Source organism: Rhipicephalus sanguineus, chromosome 2 (genome assembly GCF_013339695.2).
Source record: "Rhipicephalus sanguineus isolate Rsan-2018 chromosome 2, BIME_Rsan_1.4, whole genome shotgun sequence".
In the NCBI taxonomy this organism is placed as follows: domain Eukaryota; kingdom Metazoa; phylum Arthropoda; class Arachnida; order Ixodida; family Ixodidae; genus Rhipicephalus; species Rhipicephalus sanguineus.
The window spans coordinates 77,201,540-77,229,386 of NC_051177.1; the positions used below are offsets into that span (position 1 = coordinate 77,201,540).

Here is a 27,847-nt window from a genome sequence, read left to right on the forward strand (position 1 = left end):
GCAAGGCGTTGTTTTGCGGCATTTCATGCGTGACTGTGAGCGGTTGCAGGAAACGCGTGAACAGATCAAGTACGTTTTGAAGAATCATTGCCAAATTCGCCTGGACTTGATTCTAGAAAGACAACGTAGTCGTCTACATATCTAAACACCTTCTTTACATTTGTGCCTGTTAGCTCTGTTTCTAGTTTCTAGTAACAGGCACAAATGTAAAGAAGGTGTTTAGATATGTAGACGACTACGTTGTCTTTCTAGAATCAAGTCCAGGCGAATTTGGCAATGATTCTTCAAACGTACTTGATCTGTTCACGCGTTTCCTGCAACCGCTCGCAGTCACGCATGAAATGCCGCAAAACAACGCCTTGCATTTTCTTGACTTACGAATGTTCTTCGAGCGAGACCAGGTCTGCTGGTCGTACGAGCCTAGGGCCAATAAGCCGCTTCTGCCGTTTTCTTCGGGCCACTCCAAGCTAGTTAAAAGGGGTATTGCAAAATTAACCCTAATGAATGCGCTTCGCCGCTCATGTCCTCCCAAGTGTTCGTGTAGTTTCCAGGCGCAAGCTGACTGCCTGAAAAAGGCGGGGTTTCCTCAGTATGTCGTCACATCTGTGGCGGAGGGTCTTCTCAAGACTGTCAAACATGCTCGCGAGGGTGAGGAGCAGGCTTCACCAGAAACGGAGCCTGTCAAGCAGAAATGCGCCGTCATACCGTACCTTCACGATGTCTCACATAGGCTGAAAAAGATAGGAAACAACGCCAACGTAAGAGTCGTCCTTTCAGCACCAAACAAGCTTTATAATCTGTGCAAGGCCTCCTACAGTGGTTCTGAAAAACCCAGGTGCCAAAAAAAGCACAAAGAAAGCTTTGTTAAATGTGAGAACAACATCGTTTATGAGTTACTGCTGTCCTGTGGCAAGAAATACATAGGGCAGACGGGACGGTGTGCCAATGACAGGCTGCGTGAGCACGCAAATAACGTGCGAACTGGAGTGTGGGACATGTGGCTTTCCACTGCAGGAAGTGTGGGTGCGATCACATGTATTCGCAGTGCACTGCGACAGGAAGGAGCCAGGCACAAACAAACACGCGAGATAATTGAAGCGGTGAAGATTGCAAGTTTGGGAGACATGTGCATTAGTGCACCTTCAATTGACCTATCCAAAAAGAAATAGACTTTCTAAGCAAGGCCCACAGGGTGACTAGACGATAGCGGTAGTCAGGAATGACCGCTTGATCTCTTAAAGAAGAAAAAAATCCGGTATCAGGTTGTTTGATTGCTTATCATGCATACTTATTTGTGGTTTTACATGAAGCCTTCCTGTACAATGCACCTGCGTGCGTTGCTTTTTGTTTGTCTATATATATATGTACCACTGTAGAAAATAAAGCATATGTTGGAGGTCAGCGCTGTGTCCGCGTCGTTTTTCGTCCCTGTTCTTTTGCGCGCTCAAAAATGTCAAACACACACACACACACACAGCTATATATATATATATATATATATATATATATATATATATATATATATATATATATATATATAATGCTTAACAATTGTGGTGACGTGGCTAAGGACTACGTATTATTCGCAGGATGTTGTGCCTATAGTTTAGGTGCTTACTGATAAAACAGTAGGTTGTCATTACAATGTGAACATGTATGAAATGGCATGAAGTGTTTAAAACCGATTCAAAGAATAATTTTACGAATCGCAGAAATTTCAGTTTGTTTATAGGATGAAGGCATGCAGACGTGAAAGAGAAGACACAGACAACCAAACGCTAGCGTTTGAGCTGTCCGCATCTCTTCTGTTTCCGTGTTGCATTGCTTACTTTCTTCTAGAATCAACATTTTTTGTTGTTTTACGCGAGCGGAAATGTTCTGAGACTCATCTATATAAACTTCGAGTAGTATTTTATTTCCCCCAGAGGAATCGAGTGCAGCACTGTAAAGTTGCTACAAAAACTTGTTGCGGCTGTCATGCATCCACCACAGTGTTCCTGTTTGAGTAAACCCGGTGGAAGTGCCTTGTTGAGTAACAAGAGGTAGCGGCACCAACTTTCGTCGATTGTCAGATAAAAACCCTAATCGTGTTCGCTCTGATTTGAAGTTCTTTTGAAATTCTTGATCAATCTCTATAAAACTTGTTTAGTTTATGTGTATTTGTACGCTGATTTTGAAAATGCAAATATTTTTCTACTATTATATGTCGTGTTAAGTATATCAAACATTTTATGTGCCATGTTAGGCCTGCACGAGTTACAAAGTAAGCATATCACAATAATATGAAATGGGAACTGTATGCAACATAACCAGAATGCATGTCCTAAACCCACTTAACAATAGTCATAGTATGCTGAACATTGACCAGTAAGTGTATGTCTAGCTGGTGATTCGCTCACGAGAGTTCAATATTACGTAACTTTTAACTCAAATGGGTTTTAAAACGCGAGTTTGTATGTGGGCTAGTGGGTTCATGAACATTATGCCAGAACAGCGCAGTAAACTCCTTTAAAACTATTGCATACAGTTTTTATCCCCTAACTATAGCGATATGTCGATTTACTTTGTAACTCCAAGTTTGGAAAGGCTTGCTCACCAAGACACATGAAATTTTTATGTGTAAAAACTGCGTTTTCTTCCAGATAATTGCATATTTGAAATCGCCACATAAGTAAACCTAAACTCAGCAAGTTTCATCAATATCGACCAAGAAGAAAAATAAACGCATTATTTGTTGCAGAGTGTCTCATTGAGTACCCCGAAGTGGTCACACTGACTCTTGCCAGGGGAGTCATGTACACCACTGTCCTTAAGGACAACGGAGTCAAAGGAACGCTCCAGTGGGGGTCAGCGTTACCATGGCAAAGGGGTCACCCTGACTACCTAGAGGTACTAGCGGGAAATAAAAGGTAGTCACGTAGACTCCTGCGTTGGGAGTAACGTAGACTCTCTGCTTGTGAAGAAGGGAGTCGTTGGTCTGAAGAACGAAGGGAGTCGTTTGACACCCCAAATTGTGAAGAAAGGAGTCGTTGGTCTGAAGAACGAAGGGAGTCGTTTGACACCCCAAAAGGTCATCATATGTGTAGCGAGGCGATTACCACCCAAAGGTAGTCAGTACAGACACCCTTTTTTTTAAGAGTGTACAGTGGCGCTTAGAAACGATGATACGTGATATACCAACGGATCCAGTATGACACGATTGTTCGTTCTTCGTTTATTTAGTCTCCACCCTGGAGCTGACGGGTTATATAGAATACTGCAGGATATCGTATTAATTTGGCAGGCAGTGCTCCTTTTTTTACGCTCCTGAATCTCAGAACATGTAGCTTCCGTTCGTTCCACTTCTGTTAAAGACTCAGTCAGCACGGGCCCGCCGCCCGCCGCGGTAGCTTAGAAGGTAAGGCGTCGCGCTGCTAATCACGAGGTTCGATGACCAGCCACGGCGGCTGTGTTACGCTCGGTAAACGCAAGGGCATCCGTGTGTTTACATTTACATGCATGTTAAAAAAATCTCCAGATGGTGCAAATTTACCGAGAGTTTTCAACTACGGGGTGATATTCTGGCACTTAAGAAATCCACAATTTAGTTTCAACACCACTGAGTCCTCAAATTCAAGCTATTTTCAACCAAGGAGACTGGTTCCGTAACCTTCGAACCGTTTCTATCTGTTGTGCAGTTAAAAATCCTCCGCAGAGGTAGAATCGTTACGGTGCTCGGCTGCAGACCCGAAGGCAGAGGGCTCGATCCCGGGCTCGGCGATTGCACTTATCTGGCGGTGAATGCTGTAGAGGGCAGTATACTGCGCGAGGTCAGTGCGCGTTAAACAAGATCAGATGGTCGAAATTTCCGGAGCCCTACACTACGGCGTATTTCATGATCATATCGTGGTTTCGGCACGTCAAACCACAGAAATTATTATTATCTTCTACTTAAGCATTTCGCTACGTATAAAAAAATAGGGTTTCCTTATTCTGAGACGAAGGTGGGGGGGAAGTATTTTAAATAAGAAAACGTTACAGTCGATGTACATGAAGTACAAAAATACATCACGTATTATCACGTACTGTCTTTAAATAGCACAGGTACAACTAAGATCACGTGCACTCTTTTTCGCCTATCCCCACAGACAGGTCGCGGTGTCGACGGCACGTGGACCTTTCCGCGCCTGTATACGCTAATTTATCAGCCGCGCCAAGCGTCTGCAAGGCCGCCCTCGCGACGTGCAATCGCGCGTCACTCGGCGTTCCGGGCGTCTGTCAAGGCGACCATGATTTGTCGCCTCGTTTTACCGCTCCTCATGCGAAGCCCTCGAGCGGAACGACTGCTGGTGTGTGTGTGTGTGTGTGTGTGTGTGTGTGTGTGTGTGTGTGTGTGTGTGTGTGTGTGTGTGTGTGTGTGTGCGTGTGTGTGTGTGTGCGTGTGTGCGTGTGTGTGTGTGTGTGTGTGTGTGTGTGTGTGTGTGTGTGTGTGTGTGTGTGTGTGTGTGTGTGTGTGTGTGTGTGTGTGTGTGTGTGTGTGTGTGAGCGCAGATGGAGTCATGCGAGCATTCGGCCAACCACTCTCGGAGCTTTCGAAAATACATTGCAGCATGAGACCATCACCTACCTGGACATGCGATAACACCGAAGGCGTGTCTAGAAATAGTGACATGAGCATTTAAAATACTTACAAAGCTGCAAACCTATTGCTCTTTGAAGATATCGTCCTGCATTAATAAAAACAAGCGAGGAACTGCTTGCTGAATTATTTGAACGAAGGAAGGGAAATTGGTCAAGGGCTCACATTTCTTTATTATACACAGCCTAACGAAACCAACAGTCTGCTGGGTACATCAGGTTGCTCAATTATTTGTCATTTACGCACCTCCACGGCTGTACAAAGCGAAACGTGAGGGGGTAAACGAATGTTTTAACGGCGACAACGAACGACTTGAATTTGCCGCCACTTCTCGGCCGCCTCTTCCTTCACTGGCTTCAGACAAGATGGCATCGCCTTATAGATATTGTTAGCTACTCACATTTTGTAAGTGTTCCCTCTAAATACTAGTGTACTCATGCGTGGCAAACGCTTCTCTCCTTGATTATAGGCAGCCTATAAGGATTAGTCATAATGGTACCAAACGTCAGCGTAAGTCTTTCTTTTTTTCCGCTAATGAACGATCATGCCTTTGGTGGCTATATGTATTTGCATGGACTTACATGGACTGGACAGCGGGCGTTAAGGAAACCACTGCGTTACGTCGTTATTGTACATACGCATCGCCTCTTCATGTCCTCATGTTCATCATCTTCATCACTCTGTTTTCCCCTCCCCCTTTTCCTCTGTGCAGAGTAGTAGGCCAGAGCGCGCATGCCCCGGACGACTTCTCTGCCTTCTTCTAATAAACTCCCTCACTCTCTTCTTGCATGGACTTACTTTTTTCTTTCTTTTCTTTTCTTTTCTTTTATTTATTTATTTATTCTTTACTTATTTAATTGTTTGTTTCTTTCTATACAGAACAGGAAATGGAGCAAAGGCAAAAGGCTTAGTCACCTGCAAAGGTCTTTGCTACAAATACAGTGCGACACGCAATAAAGCTCGAAACTTACTTCATAAAATGCTTCAGGCGTTGTACGAATGCTATTTATAGATGTCGACCCCCTTTCCGGTAAGATGTATATGCCCCATACTGCCGGTGAGCCTTTTCTATGCAAAGCAAGTTCACTTCTCCCAGAATGCACGTTCCAATCGCAAAAAAGTGAACATACGAACCTTTACGGCAAGAACCATTTCCATCTTTACGAAGAAGGGGAATATAAGAAAAATGAATGATCGTCAGAACCTCCGCTAATAATATTCACAAAAGGAGTGCATCCTTGTGTTCGCATTCAGCTCAAACCTACGAGTCGAGTAGACTTTCAGGATGTATATTGCAACAAAAAACCACGCGTTCTGCTGCAGCCTAAGCGACCCGGCTAGAAAAGCAATAAAACCCACCGAAGATAAGCCGACGGAACAATTTTATATGCGTTTGCGACACCTTCATCTGCTCACATGCAACCAATGCAACCATGCAACCAGCCTTAATTAGAAATTCGAGCGTAAGGGAGCATGCAGGATTTGCCTATCTTCTGTTTTAGAGCAAAGAAACACGAAGCCACAGCGCTACTAATAGCAGCGCCACGTCCTCATGTGTTACCTTGCTTCCTTGTATGAAGGAAAGATTACTTTTAAGGGCTCGTTTTTTCTTTGTTAGACACAATATTAATGTGAACTAACAGACAACAATGCCAAGGAAAGTATAGGGGTGTTATTTGTAGTAATTAGAATATAAATGTGAAGAAAGTAAAGTGGACGAAAAGATAACTTGCCGCCGGCAGGGACCGAACCTGCGAGCTTCGAATAACGCGGCCGATGCTCTACCACTGAGCTACGGCGGCGGTCATCTCTCCGTCCACTTTATAGGGTATATATGTAGATTGAAACTTAGGAGTGTCAGTCAGCGCCAGTCGCAGCCATGGCGGCGAGTGTGGAACACTTTTTTCTGCCTTTTTGGCGTCACGTAGCACGTGATCTATTTACGAGCAGGCAGCTGACCAATAATCCCTCGCATACTACCTGAAGGCATCATGTCTGCAAGAACGAGACCCTCGCTATGAATGAAGGAAAGATTACTTTTAAGGGCTCGTTTTTTCTTTGTTAGACACAATATTATTGAGAACTAACAGACAGCAATGCCAAGGAAAGTACAGGGGGTGTTATTTGTAGTAATTAGAATATAAATGTGAAGAAAGTAAAGTGAACGAAAAGATAACTTGCCACCGGCAGGGACCGCTTCCTTGCTTCCTTGTGTCTCTTCGCGCTAAATACATAAGATATGCAGTACCAAGTAGCCCACCAGTGGGTTTTATTGATGACTTGCATGATAACTGTTCTTTGTTTCTTGCTGTGTTCTTTTTTCGCTCGTTTGTTTCTTTCTTTTAACCGTTCTTTCTTCCATCAGCAGCCCGCCTCCGCTCATTGCGAACCACGTGACCCCTTGCGAAGCCGGCCAATAGGCGTTGCTTGGTTTATGCCTTAAATACACCGTTAAATAACCCTGAAATAGACCCTGAAAATAAGTAAGCTACGTACTCAAATGCAAGAGCAATCGTATTATGCATGAATTTACTCTAATCAATTTACACCGTGCACTAATTATGCACGCGGTAACTCGACTAGGAACTTGACTTACTGGCCAGTAACTTGATTCCGTGCACAAGTTCTCTTGAACAATGACAAGTAGATGTCTAGTTCTCCTTTGAAAGCCGATATTAAGAAACCGCATAATCTTTCATCTTTTGTTCTTTTATTCTCTGGTTATGCGTTATAGTCCTTTACCCTAACAAAAACTAGTCGTTTTAGCTAATCCTCTGGAAGCGTAACTATGCAGCATTGGCTGACCAAGCGCGCTATTCTTAGCCATGCATGCGTAGGCTCGAAAACTAGTCGTTAATCTGCCAGGCTTCTAAGATGGCGATCTCATATCGTAATCAGACGCGTGTGAAACCAATACCAAAGAGTGCAGATAACGGCTTCTGGCTCTGTTCACAGTAAGGAGGTTAAATAATCGACCGAACGCTTTTGCATATCGCGCCAAGAGCCTTGACCCAGCCGGCAGGTATACAGGGCGTTTCGGTAAAAAGCGCTATATACAATGTTAAATATTATTCGACAAAATCTGACCCCTTTTTTCCGTCGCTCTGACGCCAGTGCAAAAGGACAACCCATGTGACGACTATTTACCAAAAATATAAAAAAAATAATAAATGGAATTCTCAATCCACCACTGAGAGTTAGATGTCCCTCTTGATGCTCACTCGCTAAGACCCTGCAAAAGTTTTGAAAGATTACACTGAAAGACCAGAAAAGAAAACAAATCACTGTGATTTGTTTTTATCAACGCTTTCGACTATCACCGCCTTACAGAGTTGTACCTTAAAGAAAAGGATGTCAAGGCCACAGCACGAAACACATATCACTTTGTTGCATGGATCGATGCTTTCTTAAGTGAGAGAGAGTTTTATTGCTCGCAATCCGTTGTGAGTTCTTCAAAATATAAACGAACGAGAGGTCTCCCTCAAGGGTCTGTATTATCACCGCTATTGTTTATTGTTCTGCTATGTACTATTCCCACACAACAGGATGTACAGGTGTACGTCTATGCCGATGACATCGCATTTTTTTGCTGCATCAGCAGACATTCACACTTTATACCACATTCTGCAAACGTATATGAATAGACTGGAAACGTGGCTGGAGGCCATTAACTTATCGCTCAATATCAATAAAAGCGCTATCGTAGTTTTCGCACAAAGTGTTAAAGTGCAAATTTCTAAACCGACAAGACATTATGCCCCAGGTCGTGTCAGTTAGGTATTTAGGGGTAACCTACACCGAAAAACTTAACTGGAGTCCCCATATAGAAAATATGGCTGTGAAGGGAGCACGCGCCGTAGGAATGCTACGTAGGCTCAGCAACAAGTGCGCATGTTTGCGCAGAGACGTGCTTGTTATGATTTATTGTTTTATTGTATGTACATTCGACCGATATTAGAATTTGGTTGCGTTTTGTTTTCCGGCTCTCCGGCTTACAAAGTTCGACCACTGGTTCTTTTAGAACGTGAATCATTACGAGTTTGACTTGGGCTTCCTTCCTAAATTTGTCGCAAACAATATTCTATACGAAGAATCACGCCTGCCCTTTCTTATCAAAAGGTTTCATATTCTAACAGTATGAACATTCCTAAAAATTTATCCGTCTCCAGAGAGGAGATCACAGTATGTTTTCATTAATCAGCCGGCCTCATTTTTTAACCTCCAATGGTCTAGATTATGTTGTCCCCAAGTCATTTTTACACAAAATACTTTTGGACCTATTAAAAGTTCACCTCTATGAAGTATTTATACTCAGCACTGTAGAAACGATTAGGATTGTATTTTACGACATATATCCAGAGAATGCTAAACTGTTACCATATCGATATCTAAATGGCATTTTGGAAGATCATTTGGCCAATCTAGAAACACGCAATGTGATAGCGACTGATGCTTCCGTTTGCGAAGAGAAAACAGGTGTGGGAATCGCATCATTCTCTCTAGATTGGACTTTCTCAATTCGATTACCTAACTATACGCCTATTTTCCAGGCTGAATTTCTGGCTATAGTCCTAGCATTGCGTAAATTGCCTCAGTGTCTGTCGGAAGTGGTTATTCTAGCCGACTGCCTCTCTGTCTGTTCTTCCTTAAGCGCACCAAATTTATCAAGTACCTTAGAAACATTCTATTCGCTAATTCCAAGACACTTACGGCTTATTCGTTTGGTGTGGGTACTTGGCCATAAAGGTTTGATACTCAATGAATATGCGGATTCACTTGCTGTATCATCCCACGATGGCCCTGTTAAGTCTATGTTGCCGACGTCGGCATATGTCACTGCAGCGAGATTTGAAAAGCTTACAATGTCCAATAACTTCGAAAAATATCCTTTGTTTTCATCAGATTTCCCACAACTGAAGTTTCCTTAGAAGAGCAGATGGTGTTCCTCTGGAAAGGAAGAAATCTCAGCTACGAGGCTACAATTTCGAGTCCCCCCCCCCCCTGGACTTTTACCTTTACAGGTTTGGTCTGGCTCAGTCACCTTTATGCCTTCACTGCAATGAGAGTGAATCTCTGGATCACTTCTTCTTGACGTGCCGCAGGTTTCAAATTCAAAGGAAAAGACTACAAGAAGAACCCCTTCGAAAGATGGGCTTAAATTTGTCACTTCCGGTGATTCTTTTATTTGGTACTACCGTGCTTGCTTTTAGCCACAGGAGTGTTTTCGATGCTGTATGGAATTTCCTACGAGAAACTAAAACACTTGAATGCTAAGTGTAGCTCAGTTCAGCTTCTTTTTAGAACTTTTCTTTCCTTAATCACAGCTGTATATACACGTATTTTTGGCCGTGTTTCTCTCAGTTTTTTTTTCTCTCTTTCAGCTCTAAGAAGTTATACTGTTAATGTGTAACGCATAAACTATTCATTTTTAAAATCGTTTCCTTTAGCAAGTGAATTAATTCTTTAAGAAAGACACCGTCCGATTCATGGCCTATCCCCCGAAGTGGGTTGCGCCAAGTGTCTGAGGAAGAACAACAACAACAACACTCTACCACCAGATTCGTTTTTAATCCTTGAAGTTGCTCCAGCAAGACTTGATGCTACATCTAATGAGTACAAATGCTTGACCAGCTGAAGTGAATTCGTTAGGTAGGGAAATAGCTATAACGAAACCGCTTAACCAGTTTGGTCGCTTGTTATAGTCGCGGAGAGTGTGAAGTTTTCAAAGCTACCCTCACTATTCACAAATCGAACTCAACTGGCGCAAGCTAGTCGTCTTGCTTCGCTTGTCATGTCTGCTTCTTCTCCCATGTTCGTGATTTCTGAAGTAAGACGACTAGCTTGCGCCACTTGAGTTCTATTTGTGAATAGTTTGTGAATAGCTTTGAAAACCTCACACTCTCCGCGGCTGTATCAAGCGACCAAACTGGTTAAGCGGTTTCGTTATAGCTATTTCCCTGCCTAACGAATTTACTTCAGCTGGTCAAGCATTTGTACACATTAGATGAAGGAAAGAAGTGTTAATTTCAAGGGCTCGTTTTCTTTGTTATACACAATATTAATGAGAACTAACAGACAATAATGCCAAGGAAAGTATAGGGGATGTTTTTAGTAGTAAATGTAAGGTAAATGTGAAGAAAGAAAAGTGGACGAAAAGATAGCTTGCCGCGGGCAGGGACCGAACCTGCGACCTTCGAATAACGCGTCCGATGCTCTACCAACTGAGCTACCGCGGCGGCCATCCCCCCGTCCACTTTATAGGGTATATATGTACATTTAAACGTGGGAGCGTCAGTCAGCGCCGCCAGTAGCCATGACGGCGAGTGTGGAACACTCTTTGTTTCTGCCTGTTGGCGTCACGTAGCACGTGAACTTATACGAGCTGGCAACTGACCAATAATCCCTCGCATACTACCTGAAAGCATCAAGTCTGCCAGAACGAGGCCCTCGCTATGAATGAAGGAAAGAAGTGTTAATTTCAAGGGCTCGTTTTCTTTGTTATACACAATATTAATGAGAACTAACAGACAATAATGCCAAGGAAAGTATAGGGGATGTTTTTAGTAGTAAATGTAAGGTAAATGTGAAGAAAGAAAAGTGGACGAAAAGATAGCTTGCCGCGGGCAGGGACCGAACCTGCGACCTTCGAATAACGCGTCCGATGCTCTACCAACTGAGCTACCGCGGCGGCCATCCCCCCGTCCACTTTATAGGGTATATATGTACATTTAAACGTGGGAGCGTCAGTCAGCGCCGCCAGTAGCCATGACGGCGAGTGTGGAACACTCTTTGTTTCTGCCTGTTGGCGTCACGTAGCACGTGAACTTATACGAGCTGGCAACTGACCAATAATCCCTCGCATACTACCTGAAAGCATCAAGTCTGCCAGAACGAGGCCCTCGCTATGAATGAAGGAAAGAAGTGTTAATTTCAAGGGCTCGTTTTCTTTGTTATACACAATATTAATGAGAACTAACAGACAATAATGCCAAGGAAAGTATAGGGGATGTTTTTAGTAGTAAATGTAAGGTAAATGTGAAGAAAGAAAAGTGGACGAAAAGATAGCTTGCCGCGGGCAGGGACCGAACCTGCGACCTTCGAATAACGCGTCCGATGCTCTACCAACTGAGCTACCGCGGCGGCCATCCCCCCGTCCACTTTATAGGGTATATATGTACATTTAAACGTGGGAGCGTCAGTCAGCGCCGCCAGTAGCCATGACGGCGAGTGTGGAACACTCTTTGTTTCTGCCTGTTGGCGTCACGTAGCACATGAACTTATACGAGCTGGCAACTGACCAATAATCCCTCGCATACTACCTGAAAGCATCAAGTCTGCCAGAACGAGGCCCTCGCTATGAATGAAGGAAAGAAGTGTTAATTTCAAGGGCTCGTTTTCTTTGTTATACACAATATTAATGAGAACTAACAGACAATAATGCCAAGGAAAGTATAGGGGATGTTTTTAGTAGTAAATGTAAGGTAAATGTGAAGAAAGAAAAGTGGACGAAAAGATAGCTTGCCGCGGGCAGGGACCGAACCTGCGACCTTCGAATAACGCGTCCGATGCTCTACCAACTGAGCTACCGCGGCGGCCATCCCCCCGTCCACTTTATAGGGTATATATGTACATTTAAACGTGGGAGCGTCAGTCAGCGCCGCCAGTAGCCATGACGGCGAGTGTGGAACACTCTTTGTTTCTGCCTGTTGGCGCCACGTAGCACGTGAACTTATACGAGCTGGCAACTGACCAATAATCCCTCGCATACTACCTGAAAGCATCAAGTCTGCCAGAACGAGGCCCTCGCTATGAATGAAGGAAAGAAGTGTTAATTTCAAGGGCTCGTTTTCTTTGTTATACACAATATTAATGAGAACCAGCAGACAATAATGCCAAGGAAAGTATAGGGGATGTTTTTAGTAGTAAATGTAAGGTAAATGTGAAGAAAGAAAAGTGGACGAAAAGATAGCTTGCCGCGGGCAGGGACCGAACCTGCGACCTTCGAATAACGCGTCCGATGCTCTACCAACTGAGCTACCGCGGCGGCCATCCCCCCGTCCACTTTATAGGGTATATATGTACATTTAAACGTGGGAGCGTCAGTCAGCGCCGCCAGTAGCCATGACGGCGAGTGTGGAACACTCTTTGTTTCTGCCTGTTGGCGTCACGTAGCACGTGAACTTATACGAGCTGGCAACTGACCAATAATCCCTCGCATACTACCTGAAAGCATCAAGTCTGCCAGAACGAGGCCCTCGCTATGAATGAAGGAAAGAAGTGTTAATTTCAAGGGCTCGTTTTCTTTGTTATACACAATATTAATGAGAACTAACAGACAATAATGCCAAGGAAAGTATAGGGGATGTTTTTAGTAGTAAATGTAAGGTAAATGTGAAGAAAGAAAAGTGGACGAAAAGATAGCTTGCCGCGGGCAGGGACCGAACCTGCGACCTTCGAATAACGCGTCCGATGCTCTACCAACTGAGCTACCGCGGCGGCCATCCCCCCGTCCACTTTATAGGGTATATATGTACATTTAAACGTGGGAGCGTCAGTCAGCGCCGCCAGTAGCCATGACGGCGAGTGTGGAACACTCTTTGTTTCTGCCTGTTGGCGTCACGTAGCACGTGAACTTATACGAGCTGGCAACTGACCAATAATCCCTCGCATACTACCTGAAAGCATCAAGTCTGCCAGAACGAGGCCCTCGCTATGAATGAAGGAAAGAAGTGTTAATTTCAAGGGCTCGTTTTCTTTGTTATACACAATATTAATGAGAACTAACAGACAATAATGCCAAGGAAAGTATAGGGGACGTTTTTAGTAGTAAATGTAAGGTAAACGTGAAGAAAGAAAAGTGGACGAAAAGAGCTTGCCGCGGGCAGGGACCGAACCTGCGACCTTCGAATAACGCGTCCGATGCTCTACCAACTGAGCTACCGCGGCGGCCATCCCCCCGTCCACTTTATAGGGTATATATGTACATTTAAACGTGGGAGCGTCAGTCAGCGCCGCCAGTAGCCATGACGGCGAGTGTGGAACACTCTTTGTTTCTGCCTGTTGGCGTCACGTAGCACGTGAACTTATACGAGCTGGCAACTGACCAATAATCCCTCGCATACTACCTGAAAGCATCAAGTCTGCCAGAACGAGGCCCTCGCTATGAATGAAGGAAAGAAGTGTTAATTTCAAGGGCTCGTTTTCTTTGTTATACACAATATTAATGAGAACTAACAGACAATAATGCCAAGGAAAGTATAGGGGATGTTTTTAGTAGTAAATGTAAGGTAAATGTGAAGAAAGAAAAGTGGACGAAAAGATAATATTGTGTATAACAAAGAAAACGAGCCCTTGAAATTAACACTTCTTTCCTTCATTCATAGCGAGGGCCTCGTTCTGGCAGACTTGATGCTTTCAGGTAGTATGCGAGGGATTATTGGTCAGTTGCCAGCTCGTATAAGTTCACGTGCTACGTGACGCCAACAGGCAGAAACAAAGAGTGTTCCACACTCGCCGTCATGGCTACTGGCGGCGCTGACTGACGCTCCCACGTTTAAATGTACATATATACCCTATAAAGTGGACGGGGGGATGGCCGCCGCGGTAGCTCAGTTGGTAGAGCATCGGACGCGTTATTCGAAGGTCGCAGGTTCGGTCCCTGCCCGCGGCAAGCTATCTTTTCGTCCACTTTTCTTTCTTCACATTTACCTTACATTTACTACTAAAAACATCCCCTATACTTTCCTTGGCATTATTGTCTGTTAGTTCTCATTAATATTGTGTATAACAAAGAAAACGAGCCCTTGAAATTAACACTTCTTTCCTTCATTCATAGCGAGGGCCTCGTTCTGGCAGACTTGATGCTTTCAGGTAGTATGCGAGGGATTATTGGTCAGTTGCCAGCTCGTATAAGTTCACGTGCTACGTGACGCCAACAGGCAGAAACAAAGAGTGTTCCACACTCGCCGTCATGGCTACTGGCGGCGCTGACTGACGCTCCCACGTTTAAATGTACATATATACCCTATAAAGTGGACGGGGGGATGGCCGCCGCGGTAGCTCAGTTGGTAGAGCATCGGACGCGTTATTCGAAGGTCGCAGGTTCGGTCCCTGCCCGCGGCAAGCTATCTTTTCGTCCACTTTTCTTTCTTCACATTTACCTTACATTTACTACTAAAAACATCCCCTATACTTTCCTTGGCATTATTGTCTGTTAGTTCTCATTAATATTGTGTACACATTAGATGTAGCATCAAGTCTTGCTGGAGCAACTTCAAGGATTAACAAAAAATCTGGTAGTAGAGTGGTATGTGTTTTATGCTGTAGCCTTCACATCCTTTTCTTTAAGCTACAACTCTGTAAGGCGGTGATAGCCGAAAGCGTTGATAAAAACAAATCACAGTGATCTTTTTTCTTTTCTCGTCTTTCAGTGTAACCTTTCAAAACTTTTGCAGAGCCTTAGCGAGTGAGCATCAAGAGGGACATCTAACTCTCTGTGGTGGATTGAGAATTCACTTATTTATTTTTGTATTTTCGGTAAACAGTCTTCACTGGGTTGTCCTTTTGCAGTGGCGTCACAGCGACGGAAAAAAGAGGTCAGATTTTGTCGAATAAATATATATTTAACATCGTATGTAGCGCTTTCTACCGAAACGCCCTGTATACATGCCGGCTGGGTCAAGGCTCTTGGCCCGATATGCAAAAGCGTTCGATCGATTACTTAACCTCCTTACTCTAAACAGAGCCAGCAGCCTTTATCTGCAATCTTCGGTATTGGCTTTACACGCGTTTGATTACGATATGAGATCGCCATCGTAAAAGCCTGGCAGATTAACCACGAGTTTCTGAACCTACGCATGGCTAAGAATAGCGCGCTTGTTCAGCCAATTCTCTATAGTTGTGCTTCCAGATGATTAGCTAAAACGGCTAGTTTTTGTAAAGGTAAAGGACTATAACGTATAACCAGAGAATAAAATAACAAAAGATGAAAGATTATGCGGTTTCTTAATATCGGCTTTCAAATGAGAACTAGATATCTACTTGTTATTGTTCAAAAGAACTTGTGCATGGAATCAAGTTACTGACCAGTCAGTCAAGTTCCTAGTCGAGTTACCGCGTGCATAATTAGTGCACGGTGTAAATTGATTAGAGTAAACTCATGCATATTACGATTGCTCTTGCATTTGAGTACGTAGCTTACTTATTTTCAGGGTCTATTTCAGGGTTATTTAACGGTGTATGTCACAAAAGTCGCATATGATTAACATTGCCTGCGCATAAGGTCCTAACGTACGCCATGAAAAGGGTTTTTTTTGTCACTTACGCCCAAGGCGAAAGGGCTCTAATTCTTCGCTAAGAGTGGTGTGCCGTAAGCGTACGCGCACCGCTTAGTGTGTGTTAGCGGGGGCCGTAAGACGAGCATCCGAGCTGCTCCTGATCATGTGTCTTTGTTTTGTCTATTTTTATTTTGTCTATTTTTGTTTTGACTGCTTGCCGTGAAGGCCACTGCCAGCAGAGCATAAGACGAACATCTGAGCTACGTGACGTGATTTTGTTTTGTCTAGTATGGAACTGCTTGCCGTGAAGGTCACCGCCAGCAGAGCCAGAGCCTTAAGACGTGCATCTGAATTACGTGTCAGATCATGTGCTTGTGTTTGTGTTGTGTCTGAACCACCGGACGTTGTGTCTGAGCCACGTCGCAGATCATGTGCTTTTGTTTTGTCTATTGTTAAACGGCTTGCCGTAACAGTCACCGACGGCGGAATCTGAATCACGGGACGTTGTATCCGTGCTACGTCTTAGACCGTGTGCCTAGGCGACCGCGTGACTGGTGTTTTGTCTGTGAGCTACTGGTTCGCCCGTGAAGGACACCGAAAGTGAAGTGTGAACCATGCCCGGTAGCAACCAGTGCCTACGTGACCGTTTCAAAGAGGCATCGACACTACACTAGAAGCTGGGACCGGCGGCCGGAGAAACGTATAAAATACGGCCCCATCCGATGCTTCATCAGTCTGCTCTGCGCCAGAGAAGAAATCGACGCTGGGCAACTCCCGGGACACCACGCAGCCGCCCAGCACCCCCGGTCCTCGTCGAGCCGCCGCTTACCCATCTCGCCAGCTTCGACGGTCGCTCATGAACGGCGCCGGTGTTGAAGGACTCTGCTGCGCCCGGTTACATATGTCAATCGCTTGACTTAGTGGACTGTGAACTCTAATTGTTGGTTCAGCTCTTGCTGTTTGGTCTTCCATCCGATATTGCTCATTGTCGCTACCGATTTCAACTTTCATGCATGCTACACTTATTCGGAATAATTGTAGACTGTATAACTAATTCACCTTTGTTTTCAAGAGAAATGTTCGGTTATTGTGGAAGTATCTTTATCTTTGTTTAAACGCATTATTAAAGCTTGTTGTTCTTTGATTGGAAAAGGCACTTGACTCTTTCATACCGGCGATTGGCGCAAGCCATACACCAGAGGCCCAACCCCCATGCCACATCTTGGGAGAAGCTTGTGCTTCGGCCCCGAGTCGTGACAGTGTATTTAGGGCATAAACCAAGCAACGCCTATTGGCCGGCTTCGCAAGGGGTCACGTGGTTGGCAATGAGCGGAGGCGGGCTGCGGATAGAAGAAAGAACGGTTAAAAGAAAGAAACAAACGAGCGAAAAAAAAAGAACACAGCAAGAAACAAAGAACAGTGATCATGCAAGTCATCAATAAAACCGACTGCTGGGCTAGTTGGTACTGCACATCTTATGTATTTAGAGCGAAGAGACACGAGGAACCAAAAGAACACACGAGGACCCGGCGCTACTATTAGTAGCGCTGTGTCGTCGTGTTTCTTTGCTCTAAAACAGAAGATATGCGAATCCTGCATGCTCCCTTACGCAAGAGTTTCTAATTCGGGCTGGTTGCATGGTTGCATTAGTTGCATGTGCGCAGATGAAGGTGTCGCAAACGCATATAAAATTGTTCCGTCAGCTTATCTTCAGTGTTCTATTGCGTTTTTAGCCGGTTCGCTTAGGCTGGACACACGCGTGGTTTTTGGTTGCAATATACATCCGGAAAGTCTACTGGACTACGGAAAGCCTACTATGATTTCTGAAGTAAGATGAACAACCAACACGCCCAAACGTCCTCCCTTCGCAAGCTAAAGTCAGCCGTGGCGAAGTGTGAATCTCAGTTCAAATGCTTCATTCGGATTCAGCTTTAGTTTTACTTGACAACGATCGCATGCTTAAAATTATATCCGATTGTATCATGAAAGCACAACCCTCTAAACAGCCCTGCACCCAAAGCACAAACAAGTAAAGTCTTTGGAAACATAGAAGTTTAAAAGCAGCAATACAGTATGTTCAAGAGCATTTATGTTAAATTATATAGAAGATGTATAAGCACATTTCCTTTCCGTTAAAACGTATGTGAACATTATAAATGCAAATGATGAGAACTTGCAGTTACCTACTGAAAAAAGAAAACTAGTGTGCCTGCCAGGCATCGAACCTGGGACCTTCCGCGTGTTAGGCGGGTGTGATAACTATATATTGAGACCGGAATTTAGGCATATGCCTATTTTGTTGCTTGCGTTCCTATCGCCCATTTTGACGTATGAGCACGAATTAGAGTTTAAGAAGTGCTTTTATAGTGTTTTTATAGTGCCTATAAATGCCTATTTTTGGCGTTTGTGCCTAAATGCCTATAAGTGCATTTAAATGCCTATTTTCAATATCGGTGCCTATATGAACTCCATTTAACCTCAAATGTCCTTTTCGAGTGCAGTTTGAGACCGTTATTCGTGTTACCGGGCAACATTGACTGTTCGGAACTCTATGGAGTTCAGCCTAGCTTCTAGTTCAACCAACTTCCAGTAAACAACTGCTAGCAGCAGTGAAATGGGACGCGCCGGCCACCATACGCCGCCGCGCTGACATGGCGCGAGCGGAATTGGCGAATGCGAAACCGTGGATAGCCGTCAGGAGAAAAAAGAGTGAAGAGCAAAAGAAATAAAAATGTGATGTGCACGCGGCTTTTGCTTTGTTTGTATTCTGCTTCTTAAGGTGTTCAAGGACAGGGGAGATATTGACCCTACGCGATTAGACCCGACCAATACGAGGCATCCCTCCCTTCTGGTCTTTTAGCGGTCTGGCTATCTTCTCCTTGGTTGCTCTTCTCAGCCATGCCGAAGAGAAAGAGACCGAGAAGTGGGTTGATTCGACAGTGGACACCTGACTCACCATGCTACAGAATAAAAGGAGAGACCACATTCTGCGAGCCGCGCGGGAGAAAAGGACAATTTCACGGCTATGTTGAACTGTTGGCGCCTTTGTGCCATCATAAACAATAACATGTCTTGCTTTCCTGTCGTACAGGAAAGATACAGGAAATGTACAGCTCGCACGTCTGTTTTGAAATTATTTGCATTTATGCAAAAATTTATTGTGCCAATGTTTACGACGTTGGAGGCCTAAAACGTGTTTTGCCTGCCTATTTTTGGCACCTAAAACGTTGTTCTGTCTGCCTATTTTTGCGCTAAAACGCGCTTCTTTATTGCCTAAAAATTCAGCCTCTGTTGATAACCACTACACCACAAGCACATCTGTGCAGACTAGCTTCCTAACAGGACATTGTTTTTGTCTTACTGTTTTATCACACATTATAATAGCTATGAATGGCATTTTTGATGGCAGCAGATTTTTTTGTGTGTCATGCACTCCACTAATTTGTTACCGTACATTTGAGAAGACAAAAACCTGCAGTTCAATGTACTGTTCAAGAACACTTTTGCTTAGATAAAAAGATGTCCTAAGCGTTGTTTATTCCCGTAAAAAATGCGTGTGAACAAAGTACAAAAACAGTAAATTCTCGATTACTTGCCGAAAAAAAAAAAAACAAGTGTGCCTGCCAGGGATCGAACCTGGGACCTTCCGCGTGTTAGGCGGATGTGATAACCACTACACCACAAGCACGGCTTCACGGTCGGGTTGGAGGAAAGCAGTTGACGGCTGTTCTCTTTGAAACCGACCTCATTCCGTGACCGGTTTCTCCGTCTCGGGCGTGGTTGTTGAAACGGACACTAATGACAAACAACAAATAATGCTATAGTGAAACGCTAATATTTGAGAATGTCTGAAACGTCACTATAATTTGCAGCAGCGCTTCAGTAATCGATAAATTAAGGTAAATGTAGGACACGGTTTGCGCCACCAGTGGGACATTCTAGCACTAGCGGATATGACGTAGTAGGTCCTCAGTATACAATGTGCCCCAGCTAACTCTAGCCAGAGTTTGAAAAAACTCGCAGGCTCCGTTATGCGACCGCCGCACTCGACTCGAAGGCGAAAGCCATCTTCTTTTTCTTTGAAGTCGATCTATTGGTTCTCCCGCGCTCCCATCCGAAAGCTTCCTGCAACTAACATAGTTTTGCAATGCCTCCAGGACCGGGCGCATTGTAAGCTTTCTGCACTGCCTCCGGGATCGGCCCACCTTTGACTAAGGAATGATGTATTGTAATGACGTCAGAGTGACGTCACAATGACCACATATTTTGTCGATCTGTGGCGTCATGGCAACGTCGTATGATGACGTCATCATGTGATGATGATTTTTTACATCATTCGTGTTGTCGCCACCGACGGGGGACACCGACGCTGGACGCCGGTTAAATTTCGCGTTTGATGAGGCATCTGAGGCTTTTGCCTTAAGATATGCCGACGCACTCTATGACAACGCGGTCAAATGCACGTTGCTGACTACTGCATGGAGTAAGTCACTATTTTTGTGTTCTGCTTAACTGCTTAATTAGGCAAGATTAATTCATTAACTTCTGAAGCAACAAAGCTGGGAGAAATATATAACGAGAGAGTTGTAGATCAGTTTGCAAAACATGCGATTAGAGAGTTTCGAAGTTTTTTATTATTAGTATTGAAATAGAAAATTAATGAAGGAGTTGTTGTCACCATTGATTGGTGATGCAACCCCTTTACACATACAGTGAAACCTAGGTGATACGAATCTCACGGGACCACCAAAAATATTCGTATCATCCGAAATTCGTATCACCAGAAGGCATGGAAAAATAGCATGCGACAAAAGAAAGCTGGCGTACATTTTCATTTATTCTTTTACAGGGCCGCAGCAACATCAGGAATAAGCCTGAATGATTGTCAGTTAAGTTTTTATATGTCGGAAATCATACCAGCACTCGTAAATGCACAGCCCGTACGTGCGTATTAATGAACCAGGCGCGTTTTGACCCGAGACAGATAGCCCCTTCCAAATTTTAGAATGCTATTTTGCTTGGCACTGGAGTACTGCAGCGGAAGTAACGAAAGAAGTACTTTCACGCGATGGATCAAGGCCACAAAATTACAGAACCACGGTCCTGTGTTATGATTTTGTTATCGCGGAGGTGTTGGGCATGTTTTTTGGGAGATTACGGCCGTGCCCCCACAAGTACGACCTCAAAGGTCGCGCATATTGACGTTGTGAGGCCTGACTCCTTCACCAAGACCGTCCTCATCTTCTTTCGGTCCTCGTACACCTTTCATAGGATGTCTGATGCAAGAGGCAGGCATTGTAAACGCATTACAACGACAGCAGTCTGGGTCAACGCGTTAGAAAAAAAAAGCACGGTGCTAATGTCATCTGTGATGTAAACGCGAAGGCACACGGACGCATGTTAGAGCCTCAAAGATTCGTGCACACAATCTCGGAGGCCGTGACACGTCTCTGAAGGTTTATTCTGACTGTAAGAAAAGTGTTTTGCTTACACTGCGATTCTGACGATTTGGAGGTGCGGCGCGCATGCCCACACTTCCGTTCGCGCGCTCGCACGTGCTTCGCGCGTCTTCCACAACAGCGCGGACAGCACCTCACCTGTGCGGTAGCGTACGTTCGTATCAAACGTCGCTGGGTGAAAATCGGTTCGCAACAACCGTACTCCATTACATTGCAGGCCAATGGGCCTTGGCCGGGACCGACGAAAAATTCGTATGAGCTGTGATCGTATCACCGAGGTTTCACTGTAGTTGTTAGGATAACAAATGAACACAAATTTTACACACACACACACACACACACACACACACACACACACACACACACACACACACACACACACACACACACACACACACACACACACACACACACACACACACACACATATATATATATATATATATATATATATATATTGTTGCGAATATATTTATAACTTATTTACAGTGTAGGATGGTCCAGCAGTCAAGATGGCGGTTGTTACTTCCAGCACACCGACACGTCGTCTGCCTCTTCTTCGCACACCTCACCATAGTCATAGCTGCAACCCCGCTACATCGACCTCCGGCGGCGAAAGCGCCGACTCGGCGCCTGTTAGCAGGTGATGGGCGAAAGGTACGGCTTCAGGCGAGCGACGTGGACGACGTTTGAAGACGTAGAGGGCGTCGTAGGGTCCAGAGGGGCGATGTCATAGGTAACCTCAGTCACCTGGCGTAGCACACGGTAGGGGCCGGAGTATTTGGGCAGAAGTTTTTCGGCCAGGCCAACATGCCGAGACGGAGACCACAGGAGAACGAGGTCACCCGGACTGAAGCGAACGTTCCGGTGGCAACTGTCGTATCTATGTTTCTGGCTGAGTTGAGAGTCCGAAAGGCGTCGATGGGCGATCTGACGGGCCTTTTCGGCTGTGCTGATAGCGTGGCGAGCATATTCGGTGGAGATGTGGTCAGGGATGGGTACGAGCGTGTCGAACGGCAAGGTCGGTTCTCTTCCATACAAAAGGTAAAAGGGAGAATATCCAGCAGTGTCGTGGCGCGAGCTATTGTAAGCGAAAGTGACAAAGGGTAGAGCAATGTCCCAGTCGCGATGATCAGTCGAGACATACATGGCGAGCATGTCAGTGATCGTGCGATTTAAACGTTCTGTGAGTCCGTTCGTTTGGGGATGATAGGCCGTTGTAAGCTTGTGCTTGGTTGCACAAGAGCGAAGTAGGTCCTCGATTACCTTGGATAAGAAGTAGCGGCCTCGGTCCGTGACGAGTTGACGAGGAGCGCCGTGATGTAAGATGACGTCTTGTATCAAAAAGTCGGCGACGTCTGTAGCGCAGCTGCTCGGGAGAGGTCTCGTAATGGCAAAACGGGTAGAATAATCCGTAGCGACGGCGACCCATCTGTTACCGTTGTGAGAAAGTGGGAAAGGTCCCAGAAGGTCGAGGCCGACACGAAAAAAAAGGCTCAGCAGGTATGTCTATGGGTTGAAGGAGCCCGGCGGGGTGTACAGCTGGCCTTTTCCGGCGTTGGCACGACTCGCAAGAAGCGACATAACGATGTACGGAACGGTAGAGGCCGGGCCAGAAAAAGCGTCGGCGGACACGGTCGTACGTTCTGGCAACACCAAGGTGGCCGGCCGTTGGTACATCATGTAGTTGCTGAAGTACGGTCGAGCGGAGATGAGTGGGTACTACAACTAGTAGTTCCTGTCCCACTGGGCGCATGTTCCGGCGGTATAAGATACCGTCTATGATGACGAACATGCGAAGCGAACTGTCCGTCGAGTCAGTATTCAGGCGGGTGATTAGATCTCGTAGGGACGCGTCACGCTGTTGCTCGTCACCGATGTTGCCGAAAGCAGAGAGCGAGGAGATACAGATGGACGTGTCATCCGTTACGTGGTCTGGATCGTCAACGGGGTACCGAGAAAGGCAGTCGGCGTCTTGATGTAGACGGCCGGACTTGTAGACCACTGCAACCCCGCTGCAACCCCGCTACAATATATATATATATATATATAGATATATATATATATATATATATATATATATATATATATATATATATATATATATATATATATATATATATATATATATATATATATATATATATATATATATAGTCCTGCAAGTTCAAGAACTCTCGTTTAAACAGAGCGCCCATACCGTCGCGGTGCAGTCTTTCAATATAGTGCGCTCAGTAACCATCGCAAATATTGGTCTCTTCAAAAAAACGTTGGAGCACTTTCATCGCTTTGCGGTTTATCCTAGCCGGCCATGGGCCTAGTATTTTCGCTAAGGAAAACGTTCGCTCAGAGTCCAGCGTGTGAAGTTCCTGTTCGAGTCGCTGTCTATGTGTGTCGTGCTTAGGACAGTCGAGCAACAGATGATGCACATCCTCGTCGTCGTGGCCGCACGAACACGTTGACGATTATGCATCGCTGAATTCGGTATAAGAAGTGCTTTGTGTAAGTGGTTCCGAGCCTTAGGCGATGGATGAGTGTGTCGATGCGTCTTGGGAGCTGGGGGTCTAATCGGCACTCAAGGTTAGGGTGAACAGCGTACAAGATCGATTCCTTTGTGCGGGACGAGAACCAGGTGGATAAGCATAATTCATGTTTTGCTCTTCGTAAAATTCAGTGCATGTCCCATTGGGATGTAGTAATGAGGCGGGTTTGTGTGTAATGATGAGCGGCCTTTCGCCAATTCATCTGCCATTTCATTTCCCTCGATTCCGCAGTGACTGGGAACCCGCTGAAATGCCACGTGATTACCTGTTTCGAAGTTCCTATCTATTAAGTAATAGTGTTTTTCTGCTTACCACAGATGCCCGCGAAGTACAAAAAAAAAACACGGTTGATCCCTCTGTCATAGGAATCGGTATAACACGAAAGTAAAACGTGTCTTCACAAACGTAGTTGAGCGTTTGTTGTGGATTGTTTCGCCCCGAGGGCGAAGGAATGAATGCTATAGCAACAAGTTGTAATGTCACGTGAAGAACGGCAAGCAGCTCGAAACCTGCAACGCGCTGCTCAAGCAGAAAGGACGCACGGAACTAACATACACAGGATGAGCGCGAACTAACCACTGTCAAAGCTCGACAGTTAAAGCGCGCTGGTCAAATACAAAGGATGACGCACGAAACTAACGCACAAGTATACACAGGATGAGCGCGAACTGTCACAGTTGTAACTTATTTGTTTGTGAGCAGCGCGCTCCTTTCGCAAAAGCGGCCGCTGGAGTGAGCGAAGTGACCTTCGTGCTCTCTCTAACTTCAGCGCAAACTTGCGGTGACAGCGCAACACGTACAAGAAGCGCGCGCGCAGGAGCGACCACGCCCTGTAGAGACGCACGGTCATCTCAACGCGTGGGGCGACGCGCGCCGTTCGAGCCCTTCGCGCCATCTCGCTAGTGATAACGAAAACACGCTGATGTACCGCGATCTCTGAGTACAGCCACCGGCAGATGGTGTATATGAATAGCACGCCGTTAGCATGTCAAAGAACGTGCCGTCTGTGCCGGAGTCGTTTCGCGCCGCGCGCTGGGGATCGATGGGTCGTACGTTCGACTCCCAGTGACGGAACTTTTTTCTTTGCCATATGTTAGTGTTTATATTTTAGAACGTCATATTCATGACGGAAATGCGTCAGTGGAGCTGTGGTGGACCTCGGCATAAAACACTTTGGTGTTATAAATGTTCTAAGCGTTATTTATTCCGGTAGGAATGGATGTGAACAATCTAAGTGCAAAAAAAAACGAAAATTTTAAGATTAAAAGAAAAGCAAATGTGCCTGCCAGGGATCGAACCTGGGACCTTCCGCGTGTTAGGCGGATGTGATGACCACTACCCCACAAGCACTTTTTTTTCTTTGTAGCCTCATACAAGTATTTTCACACGCTAATCGCAAACCAGGGAACAGTACAATGATACACCATCAGCTGTTAGCTGACTACATGTTAAAACTTTGGCATGCGTAACAACGACTCCACTCTGGGAACCCACTCCGGTACATCCATCTGCACTTTCTGCATTTCGACAAAACAACACAGGCATTCGCGAAAGTAATCGCGAACAGGTCTGACTTCCACATCGGCATACCTGCCAAGTTTGGAGAAACGGAATCCGGGAGATTTACTCAACGGGGAGGGGGGGGGGGGGTATAAAATATGTCGACCGCTGGAGCGGCGGTATAAAGTATGCCGACCGCGCGAGGGGGAGGGGGTACTGCGATAGCAATTATACGGACATTAGGCAGTTTTAGAAGAGCGTGCGCAAAGCTGTGCGTTGGCTTCTCGCGCAACTGCGCATGCGTCGTATGCTAACCGCTTGCGGGCTCCCGTGAAGTGACGGAAATAGCGGGCCGCAAACGCTAACGCTAACTTAGCGTACGCTAATCTAAAACTGCCTACTAGGCAGTCTTAGAATAGCGTACGCAAAGCTTTGCGTTGGCTTTTCGCGCAATTGCGCATGCGTCGTGCGCTAACCACTTGCGGGCTCCCGTTAAGTGACGGAAATAGCGGGCCGCAAACGCTAACGCTAACTTAGCGTACGCTAATCTAAAACTGCCTACTAGGCAGTTTTAGAATAGCGTACGCAAAGCTTTGCGTTGGCTTTTCGCGCAATTGCGCATGCGTCGTACGCTAACCGCTTGCGGGCTCCCGTTATGTGACGGAAATAGCGGGCCGCAAACGCTAACGCTAACTTAGCGTACGCTAATATAAAACTGCCTACTAGGCAGTTTTAGAAGAGCGTGCGCAAAGCTGTGCGTTGGCTTCTCGCGCAACTGCGCATGCATCGTGCGCTAACCGCTTGCGGGCTCCCGTTAAGTGACGGAAATAGCGGGCCGCAAACGCTAACGCTAATTTAGCGTACGCTAATCTAAAACTGCCTACTAGGCAGTTTTAGAATAGCGCACGCAAAGCTTTGCGTTGGCTTTTCGCGCAATTACGCATGCGTCGTATGCTAACCGCTTGCGGGCTCCCGTGAAGTGACGGAAATAGCGGGCCGCAAACGCTAACGCTAACTTAGCGTACGCTAATCTAAAACTGCCTACTAGGCAGTCTTAGAATAGCGTACGCAAAGCTTTGCGTTGGCTTTTCGCGCAATTGCGCATGCGTCGTGCGCTAACCACTTGCGGGCTCCCGTTAAGTGACGGAAATAGCGGGCCGCAAACGCTAACGCTAACTTAGCGTACGCTAATCTAAAACTGCCTACTAGGCAGTTTTAGAATAGCGTACGCAAAGCTTTGCGTTGGCTTTTCGCGCAATTGCGCATGCGTCGTACGCTAACCGCTTGCGGGCTCCCGTTAATGTGACGGAAATAGCGGGCCGCAAACGCTAACGCTAACTTAGCGTACGCTAATATAAAACTGCCTACTAGGCAGTTTTAGAAGAGCGTGCGCAAAGCTGTGCGTTGGCTTCTCGCGCAACTGCGCATGCATCGTGCGCTAACCGCTTGCGGGCTCCCGTTAAGTGACGGAAATAGCGGGCCGCAAACGCTAACGCTAACTTAGCGTACGCTAATCTAAAACTGCCTACCAGGCAGTTTTAGAAGAGCGTGCGCAAAGCTGTGCGTTGGCTTCTCGCGCAACTGCGCATGCATCGTGCGCTAACCGCTTGCGGGCTCCCGTTAAGTGACGGAAATAGCGGGCCGCAAACGCTAACGCTAACTTAGCGTACGCTAATCTAAAACTGCCTACCAGGCAGTTTTAGAAGAGCGTGCGCAAAGCTGTGCGTTGGCTTCTCGCGCAACTGCGCATGCATCGTGCGCTAACCGCTTGCGGGCTCCCGTTAAGTGACGGAAATAGCGGGCCGCAAACGCTAACGCTAACTTAGCGTACGCTAATCTAAAACTGTCAGCGGGATTTTGCGGTCGCCGCTGATCTGTACAGAGTCCAAACCGATAACATCGCTTACGCATCGTCTGTTTCACGTGCGAGTAAAAGCGCGCAAGCGCTAGGGACGAACGCGGTTGAAGCAGAGATGAAACGACCCGACCATCACCGTCGCGCGAAGGGCACATGCGATAACATCGCTCCGCGTGCGAGGCCTGTCGTCGCTTGCTTACCAGTTATTTCGTCGGGCAAGGGACCATAAGGGGCGCCGTTGAGACGGGGACGGTCGCGAGCGCTGGCGAACGCGCTATCTCGACAGACATATCGGTAACGGCTACCCTTTTAAGTGTTGGGCTCTCCACTTAAAGCAGTAGTGACAAAATACTGAAGGCGAGATAAGTTGTGGGATAGATTTGTATGTACAAAAACGCATCATTTACGAAATATTAACGGCTGATATAACCTATAACACATTTAGCATTAATTTTTAAATTGTGTGTTGCGCATCTGTACGCGGAACGTCCCATCTCGCGTCACGACATCAAACAGCCACCTGCATCACGAGCTTGTGTTGGCGCCATAATTCTTGCGAGCGCTCTCTCCTAGCGAAAACAGAGCGCACCTTT

At 45.8% G+C, this 27,847-nt stretch overlaps 2 non-coding genes across 2 annotated transcripts; both read right to left on the reverse strand.

The window, feature by feature from the left end:
- Nucleotides 1-19,509: 19,509 nt before the first annotated feature.
- Nucleotides 19,510-19,582, reverse strand: Trnav-aac (transfer RNA valine (anticodon AAC)). Its single transcript has one exon. It is a non-coding gene; the product is annotated as a tRNA-Val (tRNA).
- Nucleotides 19,583-25,173: 5,591 nt separating this feature from the next.
- On the reverse strand, nt 25,174-25,246 carry Trnav-aac (transfer RNA valine (anticodon AAC)). Its single transcript has one exon. It is a non-coding gene; the product is annotated as a tRNA-Val (tRNA).
- Between the last annotated feature and the right edge of the window lie 2,601 nt (nt 25,247-27,847).